We start from the raw sequence: 17,302 nt of genomic DNA on the forward strand, positions 1-17,302 counted from the left end.
AAACATATGGACGGATTGGATTTGTCACGGACATCTCTATGACCACACACAGCCCTGGTGATTGCGATCAATATGCTACCGAGTAAACTTGTGGGGTCCACCGTGATGTATGTATCTTATCTATGACGTCCATCCATTTTACGGTTTCATTTTATGGCATGAATCCAAAAATTAACCATATCCAAAACTCAAGTGGACCAAAACTCAGAAACAGTGTGAATTGAATTCATACCGTTGAAAAATCCTTAGGGTGATAAAAAATTTAGATCAAGCTGATATTTGTTTTTTTTTTTTTTGGTCCAATCATCCATGTCTCTGTGACATTATGAACGGGTTGGATGACAAATAGACGTCACTGTAGGTCTAGGAAGGTTTCAACGGTCGATGTCATTATCCCTGTCGTTTCTGTATTGTGGTTTACTTGTACACTGGATATGCTTTGATTTTGATTACATATCCTGAAATGAGCTTTCAAAACAGGTGGACGGTGTGGATAAGATATATACATCCACGGTGGGCCCCACAGACTTTATTGAGTATGATACTCAATCACGTAATCCTCTTTGGTGCTTCTACTGGTGTACATAGAGGTGGGCATCGGACTCAGTCAGATCGGATTGGGCCTAACCCGATCCTGTCCAAAATCTTGATACACTGACCCAAAATCAATGGCCAGCTCAACTTGATTCCGTCATCAGCTCGGGCCAGCTTAGGCCGAGTTCAAGCCAAGATCGAGTCGAGTTCGCCATTGAGGCATTTCCACAAACACTTGAACTGCAACTTCAAAATTCTACTGTTTTACAAACAAAGGCAATGGTTTTACAAGTATTTTCTCAAACACCTTCTAAGTAATATTAAAATAATAATAATAATAATAATAATAATAATAAGAAAATACAAAAAAACGTATTTGTTTCATGTATGTACCTTCCTTGCCACCAACCAACCTTCCTGGCCACTAGCCAAACCTTCCTTGCCACCTTGCCACCAGCCACATTTTATCAAACAGTTGGTGAGCAACATCAATGGCAAAGTAACCGCGTCATTGAACTAGTTCGATTTGAGTTCAATTCAAGCTGGATTCGATCCGAGTTGAGTTGAGCTGGGGCTTGCTCGAACTCGGCTTGAACTCATTTTCAAGCTTAAAAAATCAGCTCGACTCGACTCGAACTCAGCTTCGAATTGAGTCAAATTGAGCTTTTTCAAGTCGAGTCGAGCGAGCTAACCGAGCTAGCTCAGTTCGTTTACACACCCTAACTTCTAGCATATGGAAGCGGGTTGCGTATTGAGTAACTATGTACGGTTATGTATTTTATCCGCTTCGTCAGGGCTTGAGTCCAAAAATGAAATATATCCAAAGTTAAAGTGGACCACATCAAAGGAAATAGTGTGAATTGAACATCTATCCATTTGATTTTACGAGATAATTTTAGGGCTTAGTCCAAAACTGAAATATATCCAAAGTTAAAGTGGACCACACCAGTGGAAACAATGTGAATTGAACATCCATCATTGAAATTTTTTTGGGGCCACGTAAGTTTTGGATCAACCTTTTATTTGTGTTGTCCCTTCATCTATATCTGTGTAGTTTTATGAACAGGTTGGATGACAAATAAACATCACTATGAGCCATAGCAAGGTTTCAACGATGGAAATTATTATTCCCATTGTTTACCGTGGTATGGTCCACTTGATCTTTGGATATGCTTAAATTTTGGGTTCAACCCCTAAAAAGAGCTGGAAAAACGGATGGATGGTGTGGATAAACGAAGCAGATTAGATACTGACAGGTTGAGTGGTGAGTTGGCTAAGTGACGTCACCAAGTTCTGTGGGCCCCATTATGATGTATGTGTTGTATCCACATCATCCATCCATTTTGAGATATCATTTTAGGGCCTGATCCGAAGAATGAGGTAGATAAAAAGCTGTAGTGGAACCCACCACAGAAAACAGTGGGAAGAGTGATTCCCACTGTTGAAACTATCTTAAGGCCCACCATAATGTTTATTTGAAATCTAACCTGTTCAAAAGTTAAAAAAGACATGAAATAAGGGAAAAAACAAATATCAGCTTGATCTAAAACTTTTGTGGCCTTTAGAAGTTTTTAATGGTGGGTGTCACTGTCCCCACTGTTTTCTGTGTTGGGTCGGCCTGAGCTTTGATTTAACTCATTCTTTGGATATTGCCCTATAATGATCTATCCAAATGGATGAAAGGTATAGATACAAAACATACATCATGGTGGGATCCATGGAACTTGGTGACTTCACTTGAGTAGCGAGTCTCGCTACTCAACCTGTCAGCAGCTAATCCCTGCCCGCATGAACTACATACATTCAAGGTGGCCCCAAAAGAGTTAAGTCAGTACGCAATCCGATTTCTAAGAGAAATTGTATCTAATAAATGAGACAGCGTCTTATGTGTTACCCGGGAAACACTTAGTGGGTGTTACTCTTATGGCCGTGGGGCCTTCCTTTATGATATGTTGTATATCTACGCTGTCCATCTGTTTCTCCAGCTCATTTTAGGAAGTAGTCCAAACACTTAAGCAAATCCAAATCTCAGGTGGACCACACCACATGAAACAGTAGCTATTGCGTGACTTACCATTAAAAATTCCATAGAGACCATCATTAGTTTTTTGTAATGTATATTTCCCATCCAATCTGTTGATAATGTCAAGAAGGATTGGATGAAGGGAAAAGACAAAAATCGGCTTCATCCAGAACTCTTGCGGCCACAAAAAGTTTTTAATAGTCATTGATCACTGTTTTAGTGGCATAGTCCACCTTAGATTTGGATCTTCTTGAGATTTGAAATGGTATGCTAAAATGAGATTGAAAAGGACAACGTGGATACACCAACAATACACCAGGGGCCTCATATGGTTGGGGTAATACTAAAGTTGTATGCAAGCTCAACGAGTCTAGCTTAGTCTAACTTGGCTTGGCTCAGCCAGCAGGCTATTCCAACTTGAACTCGGCTCAGCTCTAAAGCTTGACTAGCCAACTCAGCTCAATTCAGTCAACAGCTCGAGTTGAGTTCGAGTCGAGCTTGAGCTCGATCTTCTGAACTGAGTTCGAGTTCAAGTCTACGAGTTGGTCTTGGTATCGATCCCCTAGTGGGGGTGGCTAACAATGAAGTGTGAACTGACAGTGTGTGTACTAACAAGCTAACAAAAAAAAAAAAAAAAAGAGTTTACGATTTAAGCTCAAGTTTAAATTGTCATTTTTTTTTATATAATATAATTATATATAATTTATTTAAATATATAAATATTTATGTTAAGTGAACCTGATTTGAATTGAGTCAAGTTCAAAGCTTAGACGATTCGAGCTTAGTCTAGCTCAGACTCGGCTCGAAATTTTTTCGAGCTCAAAAAATAGCTGGACTTGGCTCAAATCCAGTTTCGAGTCAAGCTTTTCCAAGTCGAGCTTTTCCGAGTTGAGTTAACCAAGCTAACTTGGTTCATGTACAACTCTCGGTAACACCCACTACGGTGTTACCCTGATAACAACTAATACGCTCCCAATTATGCTTATGATGTGTGCTCTCAACTTTTAAAAGTATACATGCGTGTTCAATTCTAAGAATAGACACCCAGATCCATAGCTCAACTGGCAGACTGAGTGGAGATACCTCGTTTCAACACTTGAGGTTTTGGTATCGATCCCTAGCGGGGGTGGCTAACATGGAGTGTGTGTACTGACATGGGTGTGTACTAACAAGCTAACCCCCCCAATAAAAAATAATAATAAATAAATAAATTCTAAGAATAGGGTGATGGTTACATAATCTGAACCATTGGCCTGTTTCAGCCCAACGCGAATGAACCATGACCCAAATCTCCCTTTCTCAAAGGTCATAGCTACCCAGGATCCTTGTGACCTTTTTAGATTCAATGAGGTCCATTACTACATTTAAATTATAAACCATTTATTTTTACCTTAAAAATTGAAAGGTTAAGATTGTCCTATTAGGGACAGGAAATGTTGCATCTGATAACAAACGAAGGGAGGCGATTAGGTGAGGCTTAGGTAACAGCTTAGTAGGTGAGGCCCTGATGATGGGCCCACCTTGATGTATGAGTTATATATCCACGCCATCCATTAGTTTTTACAGCTCATTTTAGGGCATGGTCTAAAAAATGAAGCATATTGTTGAGGGTCAAATATTGCATACTAGACCCCAGTTATTGCCTAGATTTACGAGCATGATACCGTTTAATGCCCTGCCTTAATCGTGTTTTTGATGCAAGGTATATTTAGGAGCTGGGACTGAAAAATGGTATTAAAAGAATGGATTTAGCACTTCAGAATCACCAAGGCAAGGGACGGACCCCAAGGGACTAAGATCAATGGATTTACACGTCAGAGATCCGAGAAAATTGAGAAACTGAAGCTCAAGTGGCCCTAAATTGGTCCAGAATGCAAGATCACAGGGTTCCCACCATTCATTTGGTTCGAAACTTCACATATGGCCTGAAGACCTTAAATAAGCCATACACGTTAAATTTCAGTAGTTGGATACCTGTGGAAGTGGTCCAACGGTCAGATCAGCCTGTGAATTACTAATCTGAGGCCCTCCTGATATTTCAAAAACTTGTTCACGGTTTCAATTTTACTTCTTCTTTTATTTCTTTCTTATTTTGCCTATGAAATTGTTTAGAGGTCTAAGCCTCATCATGTCTATTCTAGGCTAAACCTCTTAGCTAGGGCTAAGAGGTGAAGCTTGTAGCGTGATGGGAGAATTTATGCGTGTACCTTTTGTTTAAATTGAAGGGATTTTTGATTTAATTTTATTATGGAAATATTTTTAGTTTTTAATGGCCTGTTGTGACTGAAATTACAATGGGTTTGCAATAGCTTTGAGTATTTCTTTTTCCTTATTTTGATTATGACGTCAGGAAGCCCTGTTGTTCGCCATCGTCTCCTGGGCATGGTTGGATGGCGGTATCCTTCCTAACCTTCATAATCATCTGATTGGTTGGTAATTAGTTTAATTATGTTGTTGACTTTGTCTCCTGGGCATGGTTTAGTGATGGAATCCATTCTAATTCATATACCTTTCATCTCTTTAAAATTATATCAGAGGAAGTTCAGTTTAATTTCCATGATTTTTGAAGCAGACATAAGATCTCCCTGATCTATACAAGTGGATCCTCTGAATCCCTAGTTTCGTATCTCTGATTTCTCTTAAGTTTTAGATTAATATCTCACCATTATTCATCACTTTATATTCGATTTAGATTTCATCTCATTCTAGTTCTAGTTCTATTTAGTTTCAGATTACGTACAGGTATTAGTCCCTTGGGATTCGACCTCGGTCTCACCGAGTTTATTACTATATCACAACCCTATACTTGGGGTGTGAATAAGTTTTTGGCGCCATTGCTGGGGATTGACGGTTGCGATTCTCAGAAATTAATTAGGTTTAGAATTAGTTTAAGATTATAATTTTACTAACTTTAGTTTTAGATTTTTAATTGATTTTTAGAACTAACTTGTTTTCCTGTTTTGTAGAATCTTGACATAAACTTCTAAATTGGTAATCCCTTTCTAATTCCTCTACTTTTTCTATTTTTAGAATTAAGGTTTGAGTTTTAGAAATTTTCTAATTCTAGTATTTTTCTATTTTTAGGAAATAGTTTATTTTTAGAAACTTTCCTCTTTTGTTTTTAGAAACTAGGTTAGTTATTTCCCTTTTTAGAAATTCTTTTTGATTTTAGAAAGTAACTCATCTTTCCTTTATTTTATTTTTAGAAATTTTCTAATTTTAGGTTTGAATTTTCTATTTTAGAAACTTTCTAATTCTGGGTCTTATTTTTAGAAACTAACTTTCTATTTTATTTTTTTGTAACTGTCTAAGTCTAACTCTTTTAGAATCTAACTTATTTTGTTAATTTATCTTTAGAAATTCTCTACTTGTAGACTTTTTGTTTAGAAACTAACCTTCCTATTTTGTAGGCTTTTAAGATAGAAATTTCTAATTCGGTAAGCTCTTTATCTATTTTCTATTTTTCAGATCTCTTTTAGGAACTTACTTTCTAGTTTAGGACTTTCCTAATTTATTTTAGAAATTTTCACTTTCTTTTAGGAATTCCTTCTTTTAGAAATCAGTTTACTGCTATCTTTCTTTTTAAGTATTTTTCTTCTCTTTTTAGAATCTAACTTATTTTATTTTATTTTGCAGGTTTTTAACTTAGGGACTTCAATTTGGTAACTTCTTTCCATCCCTCTCTTTCTTTTTAGATTTTCTTTTCCTTTCTTAGGATTAGGTTTCGAATTTGATTGAGGGCTGCGAGTGTTTCATGCCCAAGTGGGCCCGTGACAACACTCGACGTCTCTTGATTGAAGGAGGATTGGTTGAGGGGTTAACTATCCATCGTAGGACTAAATACCACTCGAAATCCCCTGAGTTAATTGAAGTGATGGCTGAAAACCAACCTCTTCTACCCCAACCTAGGGTGGAGGACATTCAGGATGAGAATGAGGTGCATCAAGCACCCCCGCCACGTACTTTACGAGATTATTTACAACCAGCGGGGGTGAGTACGCCCTCATGCATGATTTTTCCTGAAAATACAGGACATATGGACATCAAGCCAGGGGTTATCCAACTCCTTCCTAAGTTCTATGGGCTTGAATCTGAAGAACCATATTTACATTTGAAAGAGTTTGATGAGATCATAGCCACTTTATATTTTCAAAATGTGTCTGAGGACACAGTCAGGCTGAGACTCTTTCCTTTTTCCTTAAAGGAGAAGGCTAAGACGTGGTTACATTCACTGCGTCCTAGATCCATTGGCACATGGAATGATATGCAAAGGGAATTTATAAAGAAATTTTTTCCACATCATAAAACGATTACCCTTAGAAAAGTAATCATGAACTTCACCCAAAAGGAGGATGAAACATTTTACCAATGTTGGGAAAGGTTCAAGGATTTGGTCAGTTCATGCCCACAATACGGCTTTGAAACGTGGCGCATTACAAATTTTTTCTACGATGGACTGACATCTTCCTTGCGCCAAATGGTCGAGACAATGTGCAATGGAGAATTCCTTAATAAAAATGTTAACGAGGTATGGGATTCCCTCGATAGTCTTGCTGAAAAAACACAATCATGGAATTATTACCCAAAGTCGAACACCACGTCTAGGCCGACTCAATTAAAGGAGAAAGGTGGATTGTATCTCTTGAAAGAAGATGATGATCTCAAGTGTAAAGTGACTACGTTCATAAGAAAAGTTGAGGCCATGGAAGAAAAGAAGGATAAGGTTAATAAAAGTGTTTGCGGCATATGTGATTGCAACATTCATACAACTGAAAATTATCCTACGATACCCGCCTTTCGAGAAGTATTGAATGAACAATCCAATGGCGTAAATAATTATCAAAGACCTGTCAATGAACCAACCTCTAATACGTACAATCCTGGTTGAAAAAATCATCCAAACTTTAGTTGGAGAAATGGACAAACTGCTACCCCTCAAGGTTTCTTCAATCAAAATCCAAATAAGGGGAAACCTCAAGAAGAATCGGTTCAAAATTCCATGCAAGAGCTGACCCATGCAATGCGAGACTTTATGCATAAGATGGATTCACATATGACGGTTATAGAAAAGGGGATGCTTCTTGCACAACCGCTCCCCAATCCTAAACCGCAATACGAGATAAGTGATCCCAGCTCTTCAAATCAAATGGGGCACGTTAAATCTATCACCACTCTTAGGAGTGGGAAGATCATTGATAAAACCCTCCCGGTTAGGCCCGAAAAGCCTCAAAGAACCAAAAGAGGACAATAATAATGAATCTAGTGAGACCCCACAAAAATTAGAACCGGAACTTCTAGAAAGGCCAGTTGCTCCATTTCCCCAACGGTTGGTCGCACCAAAACCTCTCTCTAACTCTCAGGATATCCTAGAGGTGTTGAAACAAGTGAAAGTCAACATTCCTCTACTTGATGTCGTAAAACAGATACCTTCATATGCCAAATTCTTGAAAGACTTATGCACGACCAAACGACGACAAAATATTCAAAAGAAGATCTTTTTAACCGAAAAAGTGAGTGTCATCCTAAAGCAAGACGTGCCATAGAAATTCAAAGATCCCGGTAGCCCAACCATATCATGTGTAATCGGGGACCATCGAATTGATCATGCACTTCTTGACTTAGGAGCGAGCGTCAATCTGATTCCCTACTCGGTATACAAACAGTTAGGTTTGGGTGAATTAAAACCCACCCTAACCACACTACAACTTGCTGATCGCTCTGTTCGTGTACCCAGAGGGATAATTGAGGATGTGTTGGTCCAAGTTGATAGATTTTACTACCCTGTAGATTTTATCATCCTGGACACCGAACCCATCAATAACATGAGCACTCAGATTCCCGTCATTCTTGGTCGCCCATTCCTTGCCACTTCAAACGCAATTATCAATTGTAGGAATGGTGTCATGACTATGTCCTTTGGGAATATGACATTGGAGTCAAACATCTTTTTCAATAACGGCAGAAACTTAGAGGATGATGACGATTTCCACGACATTAACATGATTGCCTCTTTAGTGGAAGATACGACACCTCTGACCTTATCCTCTGACCCTCTAGAGACGTGTCTGGCCCACTCCCATGATTTTGATGATGACATGATTAAGGAGACATGTGCCTTGCTTGATACTGCACCGGTACTTAAAGTTAACCGGTGGAGGCCACAATTTGAAGAGTTGCCCCAAACTGATGTAGTGCCTCTATCGTCTAACCTCAAGCCATTGAAGCTTGACCTAAAACCTTTGCCTTCTGATTTGAAATATGTCTATTTAGGTCAAGATGAGACATACCCGGTGGTGATCTCTGCCCACCTGGAGAAAGAATAGGAGAGTATGCTCATATCTACTCTCATTGAGCATAAGGGAGCCCTTGGATGGACGAAAGCAGACCTCAAGGGAATCGACCCCTCGATTTGTACTCACCGCATTTATCTTGAGGATAATGCTAAGCCTGCTTGGCAATCACAACGTAGACTAAATCCAAACATGAGGGAAGTGGTTAAGGTCGGGGTTCTTAAACTATTAGATGTGGGTATCATATACCCCATATTCGATAGTCAATGGGTGAGTCCAACTCAGGTGGTTCCTAAGAAGTCCAAGATCACCATCGTAGCCAATGCCAATAATGAACTCGTGCCAACTAGAGTTACTACTGGTTGGAGAATGTGCATTGACTACAAGAAGCTAAATACCGTCACGAGGAATGACCACTTTCCTTTGCCCTTCATTAATCAAATCTTGGAAAGGCTAGCTGGTCATTCCTATTACTATTTCCTTGACGGGTATTCGGGCTACAATCAGATTGAAATCGCCCCTGAGGACTAGGAAAAGACTACATTTACATGTCCCTATGGCACCTTTGCTTACAGAAGGATGCCATTCGGATTATGTAATGCCCCTGCCACCTTTCAGTGATGTATGATGAGTATATTTTCTGACATGGTGGAAAAATGTCTAGAGGTCTTTATGGACAATTTCTCTATTTTTGGTTCATCTTTCAGCGAGTGCTTGGAGAGTCTTAAATATGTGCTGAGAAGATGTGAAGAAAAGAACTTGGTACTTAATTGGGAGAAGTGTTATTTCATGGTTCATAAGGGAATTGTCCTTAGACATATTATCTCGTCCAAAGGAATCGAGGTGGATAAGGCAAAAATCGATCTTATCTCTAACCTACCTCCACCCAAGAACATTAGAGACGTGCGATCCTTCTTAGGACACGCAGGATTTTACAGGCGATTCATAAAGGACTTTAGTCTCCTCTCTCGTCCTTTGTGTAATCTACTTCAAAAGGATGCACCATACGAGTGGACTGAGACATGTCAGGAAGCTTTCACTAAGCTTAAGGGCATGTTGACTAGTGCACCCATCATACAACCACCCGACTGGGGCATTCCTTTTGAACTTATGTGCGACGCGTCTGATTATGCTCTTAGGGCCGTTCTAGGCCAGCGAAAAGATAAAAAACCCTACGTTATTCATTATGCGAGTAAGACTCTAAATCCTGCCCAAGTGAACTACTCAACTACGGAAAATGAACTCTTGGCCGTAGTGTTTGCTTTGGACAAATTTCGGTCCTACTTGATTGGATCCAAGATCATTATTTACACTGATCACGCGGCACTCAAGTATCTTCTGTCTAAAAATAATGCTAAGCCCCGCCTGATACGATGGATTCTCCTACTCCAATAATTTGACCTAGAAATAAAAGATAAAAAGGGAGTAGAGAACGTAGTGGCTGACCATCTTTCTCGCCTTAATCCCTCTGATTCCCTTGAAACGACACATATCAATGACATGTTCCCTGATGAACAATTGTTTAGAATCTCCCATTCACCTTGGTTCGCTGATATTGCTAATTATCTTACCACAGGTTCCATACCGACACATTGGACTGCGCAAGATAAGAAGAAATTTTTCACCAAGGTACGCAACTTTTTCTGAGATGATCCATATTTGTTTAAATATTGCCCAGACCAAATCCTGAGGAGATGTGTGCTAGACGATGGGCATCAGAGTGTCATCTCCTTTTGTCACTCGCAGGCCTGTGGTGGTCACTTTTCTGCCAAAAAGACCACAGCCAAGATTTTGCAGTGTGGCTTTTACTGGCCCACTATGTTTCGGGACACTCATGAGTTTTATAAAGCTTGTGAATGTTGTCAGAAATTGGGAGCATTGTCCTGTCGAAATATGATGCCCTTGAATCCCATTCTTATCATCGAGGCATTTGATTGCTGGGGCATTGATTTCATGGGACCATTCCCCTAATCTTTTGGAAATCTATATATTTTGCTCGTTGTAGACTATGTCACTAAATGCGTTGAAGCGATTCCGTGTTGGAATAATGACCATCGCACGGTCACTAAATTCCTAAAAGAGAACATCCTTTCCCGATTCGAACGCCTCGAGCTATCATTAGTGATGAGGGCTCACACTTTTGTAATAGGCCATTTAAGAGTTTAATGAAGAAATACGATATCTCTCATAAGGTGAGCACCCCATATCACCCACAGACAAGTGGGCAAGTTGAGATTTTCAATAGGGAGATCAAACACATTTTGGAGAAAACAGTTAACCCTGACTGTAAGGATTGGTCAATCCGATTGACTGATGCCTTATGGGCTTACCGTACTGCGTTTAAAACCCCTATTGGAATGTCTCCCTTTAGACTTGTCTATGGGAAGGCTTGCCACTTGCCTGTGGAGTTGGAACATAGAGCCTACTGGGCAATAAAAAAATTGAATTTCAATCTGGACAACGCTGGCTCACTACGCAAACTTCAGTTGAATGAACCCGAAGAAATTCAGAACGATGCATACGAGAACTCGAGAATTTATAAGGACAGAATGAAGGCGTTTCATGACCAACGTATTCTACGAAAATCATTCACACCTGGTCAGAAAGTCCTTTTGTATAATTCTCGATTACATCTCTTTCCAGGAAAGCTTCGATCTCGTTGGACTGGCCCTTACATTGTGGTCACTACGTGTCCTCATGGGGCCGTTGAGATAAGAGATCCAGACAATAGAAAGGAGTTTAAAGTAAATGGACATCACTTAAAGCCATTTGTCGAGAAAGTTGATTCAAAAGACATGTCCATACCTCTGACTGATCCTGTTTACCAAGATTGATCTCCTAGTCTGATGGAGGTATAGGTAGGTTTCCTGCTTTCATAGGACTAGGGTTGTTTGTTTGTTTGTTTTATACTGCTTTAGGATAGATGGTAAACTTCGCACTCCTGGCAGGCAACTCAGCTTTTCATTCCATTTCATTTTCCTAGTTAGTTAGTTCAATGTTTGTGGGTAACAATGCTGCAAACCCTCACGAGACTACAACTCGTCCACTAGGGGCAACCTAGGGGTTTAAAGGCTTGTTGCATATGCTAAATGCAATCGAGAGCACTTACGAAAGTGGTATAGGTGAGATCTTCTTTTTGTAATTTTATTTTTGTTATTTTGTTTTTATTGATTACTCTCTTGTGCTAACTCCCTTTTACGTTGATATTTTTGAGAAAGCCTCTTGATTCCCCGTTCAGGTTCTATTTTTCCATCACTCCTCTTTTATTTTCGTTGTCCCATGTGCATTGTATGATTATTTCTTTTACATTGAGGACAATGTAGGTTTTAGGTTGGGAGTGGGAGATTAGGCTACCTAATCAGTATTTTTATGATCTTGAGCAAAAATTGTGAAAATTTTTAAATTTTTTTGAAATTTCTTATGAATTTGAAGTGATTTTAATAGTTATCTTAGATTTAGAATTAAAAGAGACGTAATGGTGGTAATTTATGATTCTTAAATTCAGTTGTCTGTTAGATTTCACGATTAAGTTGAAGTGTTAATCCAGAATTAGAAGTTATTAACATTGATTGAATCATGATTTCACATGTCGCATCCCGCTTTCATATTAAGGTTTCAGTTTGATATTGAAGGGTTAACTTGGTGATCATTAAGCATGGAAGGAACCAACCTAGGGAATTTGCCCGTCATGATCAATTAAAAAAAAAAGATACTTTTGGAAAGGGTTGGGCGAATAATCTTCACCATAGGTTTGCTCCCTATAGGTGTAGATTTGATTCCCCATGGATGATATGTGAAAAGGGTTGGGTGTACGATCTTCACCATAGGTTTGCTCCCTATAGGCGAGGGTTTGATTCTCCCTCTTGACGTTACTTTTAATAGAAAAAATTAAAAGTTGGAAGAGTGAAAAGATGATCTGTGAGGCAAGTTTTGGTTATCATGAATTCTCTCATTGGTTACCAATGATATCCTAAAATAGAGAAGTGAATTTTAATGATGATAAGCGAGATTACACTATACCCACATGGAACTCAATATTTAGAATTTTTTCTCATTGATGGATTAATACTTTGAACTTGATTATGAAGTTTACCGTGTGCTTGATCTAGGAGTGAGTAATGCCCAACATTCATGAATCTTAAAATTCTAGTATCTGGTTTGTTTTTCAAAAATCACTCGAGTACATAGAAATTTTCCTGTAGTTCTCAACTTATCTTTCGCATACTTTGCTCGGGACTAGGAAAATGCTGGTTGGGGGCTGTGTTGAGGATCAAATATTGCATATTAGACCCCAGTTATTGCCAAGATTTACGAGCATGATACCGTTTAACGCCCTGCCTTAATCATGTTTTTGATGCAAGGTGTATTTAGGAGCTTGGACTGGAAAATGGTATTAAAAGAATGGATTTAGCACTTCAGAATCACCAAGGCAAGGGACGGACCCCAAGGGACTAAGATCAATGGATTTACATGTCAGAGATCCGAGAAAATCGAGAAACTGAAGCTCAAGTGGCCCGAAATTGGTCCAAAATGCAAGATCACAGGGTTCCCACCATCCGTTTGGCTCGAAACTTCACATATGGCCTGAAGACCTTAAATAATCCGTACACGTCAAATTTTAGTAGTTGGATACCTGTGGAAGTGGTCCAACGGTCAGATCAGCCTATAAATTACTGATCTGAGGCCCACCTGATATTCAGATATGCTTTAAACTCGGGATTTATCCATTAGATGATATGAGAAAAGACATGGACGGAACGGATTTCTCCCGACCATTATGATGGTGGCCCATGAGCATCGTGTGTATAGAGAGTATACGTGCACTCAATGTGCACCGGATGGAGAAACCCGGTCAAAGTCGGTATTGACCGACTCCTTATGCAAAACGGCAACTGCCGTTATAGCGAGGATCCGCACCAAACGTTGGTTGATGTTGTGGGCCCCGTCCATTGTCCATATGGACAATCCAAACCATTCACCAGATTCGTAAAGTCCTGCTCACCAAGTCATAGGTGATGATTTTTGAGGAAACAAGGAGGATGGGATCACAAACATCCAAAAGGAAGACGGATGGTGGAATGAAATCATCCATGGGCCACCAAGAAGCTGATCCAAAATAGGTCATGTCCGACCGATTTTTCGAGAGGAAGCTAATGAACGGACTAGATCTCCCCACCGACGCTGTTCATGGGTCCCACTGACGCCGGAAGGATCCCTTTCGGATTCCTTATGCGTTACGCACCTCCGGAGAAACACGGACGATCCGGGCTGTTACAGGATCTTGGAAGGGATCGGTCTGTCCATCTGGACTGTCCAAAATATTCCCAAGGTGGGATCGACCATGCTCAAGGAGACTGAACCGACCAGATCCTGAAAACAGGTCGGCTATTGGTGCCGAACGCGAGTCGAACGTAGGTTTGCTGCGCATGATGCGAATTGCATTATCCACCAACTTCTCCACTCCACCGCCTCCAGATTGTTATAAAGAAGAAAGAGAGATACGTGGAGGGGGATCGGTGGGTCGGAGGTGCATCAAAGAGAGGATGGTGAAGACGGTTTCAATTTTACTTCTTCTTTTATTTCTTTCTTATTTTGCCTATGAAATTATTTAGAGGTCTAAGCCTCATCATGTCTATTCTAGGCTAAACCTCTTAGCTAGGGCTAAACGGTGAAGCTTGTAGTGTGATGGGAGAATTTATGTGTGTGCCTTTTGTTTAGATTGAAGGAATTTTTTATTTAATTTTATTATGGGAATATTTTTAGTTTTTAATGGCCTGTTGTGACTGAAATTACAATGAGTTTGTAATGGCTTTGAGTATTTCTTTTTCCTTATTTTGATTATGACGTCAGGAAGCCCTGTTGTTCGCCATCATCTCCTGGGCATAGTTGGATGACGGTATCCTTCATAACCTTCATAATCATCTGATTGGTTGGTAATTAGTTTAATTCTGTTGTTGACTTTGTCTCCTGGGCATGGTTTGGTGATGGAATCCATTCTAATTCATATACCTTTCATCTCTTTAAAATTATATCAGAGGAAGTTCAGTTTAATTTCCATGATTTTTGAAGTAGGCATAAGATCTCCCTGATCTATACAAGTGGATCCTCTGAATCCCTAGTTTCGTATCTCTGATTTCTCTTAAGTTTTGTATTAATATCTCACCATTATTCATCACTTTATATTCGATTTAGATTTCATCTCATTCTAGTTCTAGTTCTATTTAGTTTCAGATTACGTACAGGTATTAGTCCCTTGGGATTTGACCTCGGTCTCACCGAGTTTATTACTACATCATAACCTTATACTTGGGGTGTAAACACATATCCAAATCTTAAGTGGACCACACTACAAGAAACAGTGGTCATTGAACGCTTATCATTAAAAGATTCGTTGGACTCACCATAGTATTTATTTGCCACTAGACCTGTTAATAAGGTCACGCAGACCTAGAGGAAGGGAAAATACAAATATCAGCTTGATCCAAAACTTAGCCCTGTGAACTTTTTAATAGTAGGCATTCAATCCCTTCCATGTGGTCCGCTTGAGATTTTTAGATTTGCTTCATTTTTGGAACCATGTTCTGAAATGAGCTGAAAAAATTGTTGGACGGTATGGATATATAACACGTACTTCAAGGTGGGGTGTGGATATACAACACATACATCAAGGTGGGCCTCATGGTCAGGGTTTCACTTATTAAGTTGTTACTCATGATTACTAAACCATGGCTGAGATATTAATTAAAATAACCTTCAATTATTACGTCATAAAGGCACTGGCATCATAATATAAAGTTATTATTATTTTAGTAACTTGGACACTTTTTGTGTTTTTAAATAACAAAAATGTCCCGCTGCTAACCATCCACTCGTAGGCGTTAGCATGTCGCGGAAGTCGAGAGCGCTTTTTGAGAATGGGGTATGAGCCCCACTAAATCAATAATTGAAGCCACTCCTCAGCCAATCTAATTCATTTACCTTAATCTGATAGTCGTGAACCCACAGTAAGATTATTTCAAAAAAATTTAGAGTTCTTTGGGCCCACAACTACATGAGCGTTGTACTTTAATTCTGGAACGTTTCCACTGGTTTGAACGATCGTTCATGGGTTCTGCACTCAAACTTCATCATATAGCATGAAATTAAAATCTCTTTTCATGTGGACAACTTAGAATTATTCCGAGACAAGCCAGTGGACCCCACATAAAACTCAGGATGGGTTTAATAGGTAGGGCCCTTGGGTGGGAAAGGCCAAAATGGCATTTTCTTCTCTCTCTCTCTCTCTCTCATTCTTTAGATCATGGACCGCACGAAAAGGGGACCACCACGAAGTGTCGAATCACCATCGATGGTTGATAGTTATACGGACAGGACAACCCACTCTCGGTGATAATGACAAACTCCGGCCAATTTCCGCGAAACGACATGGAAGTTCTGGGTAGAAAAGAAGGGTTTTTTTTTTTCTTTCGAAGTTATTCGGTCACATTCTCTAAAAGCTATAGTGCCCAAATATATATATATATATATATATATATATATATATATATATTTGTTTTTTTTATTTTTTTTGTTATTGTTGGTGGCTATCAATGGTAGGAGTTTGTGAAATGGAGGAGGGTGTGGTGATACCCATTGTAGTTGTTTTTTGTCTTCTTTTTAAAAAAAAAAAAATCTTTTTCATGTTTGAATAGTTGGAGTTTATGAAAGGAAGGAGAATGTGGTGTTTGTATAGATAATATGTGTATGTTAGAGAGTTTAGTGGTCATCGATAAAGACTGTGGATCATTAATATTATATGAGGTTCGTCGATAAGTTCAGGGGATTGCTAATACACAGTGACTATCGACAATCCATAATTAATATCAGCGATCCACATTTAATATTGACGATCCACGGTCCTTGCACATTTAATAAATTACAAATGATGTCTTCGTGTAAATTGGTGTGATTACATATAAATCTATTTATTTGCCTTTTAAGCACTACAAATCCTTGTTCTTGGAGAGAAAACCCAGTGCTTGTTTAGAATACTCCAATACAAATGTACTTTAGATCGTTGATACACACTGGAGTTCGTCGATGCTCATCGACGATGCTCATCGTGGTTCATTGATACACAATGTGGATTACTAATACTCACTGCAGTTCTCCTATACAGGATACAATATCTAATTTTAAAAAGACATGGTCTTTCGACTACCTTCAGTAGTTTAGAAAGACTGAAAAAATAAAAGGTAAATCGATAAATACTAAAGAGGTGGAAGATGAGGTACATATTGCTGAAGAGGTAAGAGATGAGGTTTAGGTACTAGTTGCAGTACCACCCATTAGGAAACTGTTGAGTGTCAAATATTGCATATTTTCCCCTATGTATATCTTGGTTTTATGAATATGATAATGCTTAATGGTATATTTTATACATGTTTGTGTTGCAAGGTGAGTTTAAGAGCTTTGA

The 17,302-nt window shown here is 39.1% G+C and overlaps 1 non-coding gene across 1 annotated transcript; it reads right to left on the bottom strand.

The window, feature by feature from the left end:
- Positions 1-6,869: 6,869 nt before the first annotated feature.
- On the bottom strand, positions 6,870-6,976 carry LOC131226449 (small nucleolar RNA R71). The gene has a single exon (XR_009161833.1). It is a non-coding gene; the product is annotated as a small nucleolar RNA R71 (small nucleolar RNA).
- Positions 6,977-17,302: the final 10,326 nt, after the last annotated feature.

Source organism: Magnolia sinica, chromosome 14, assembly GCF_029962835.1.
Source record: "Magnolia sinica isolate HGM2019 chromosome 14, MsV1, whole genome shotgun sequence".
NCBI classification, from domain to species: Eukaryota; Viridiplantae; Streptophyta; class Magnoliopsida; order Magnoliales; family Magnoliaceae; genus Magnolia; species Magnolia sinica.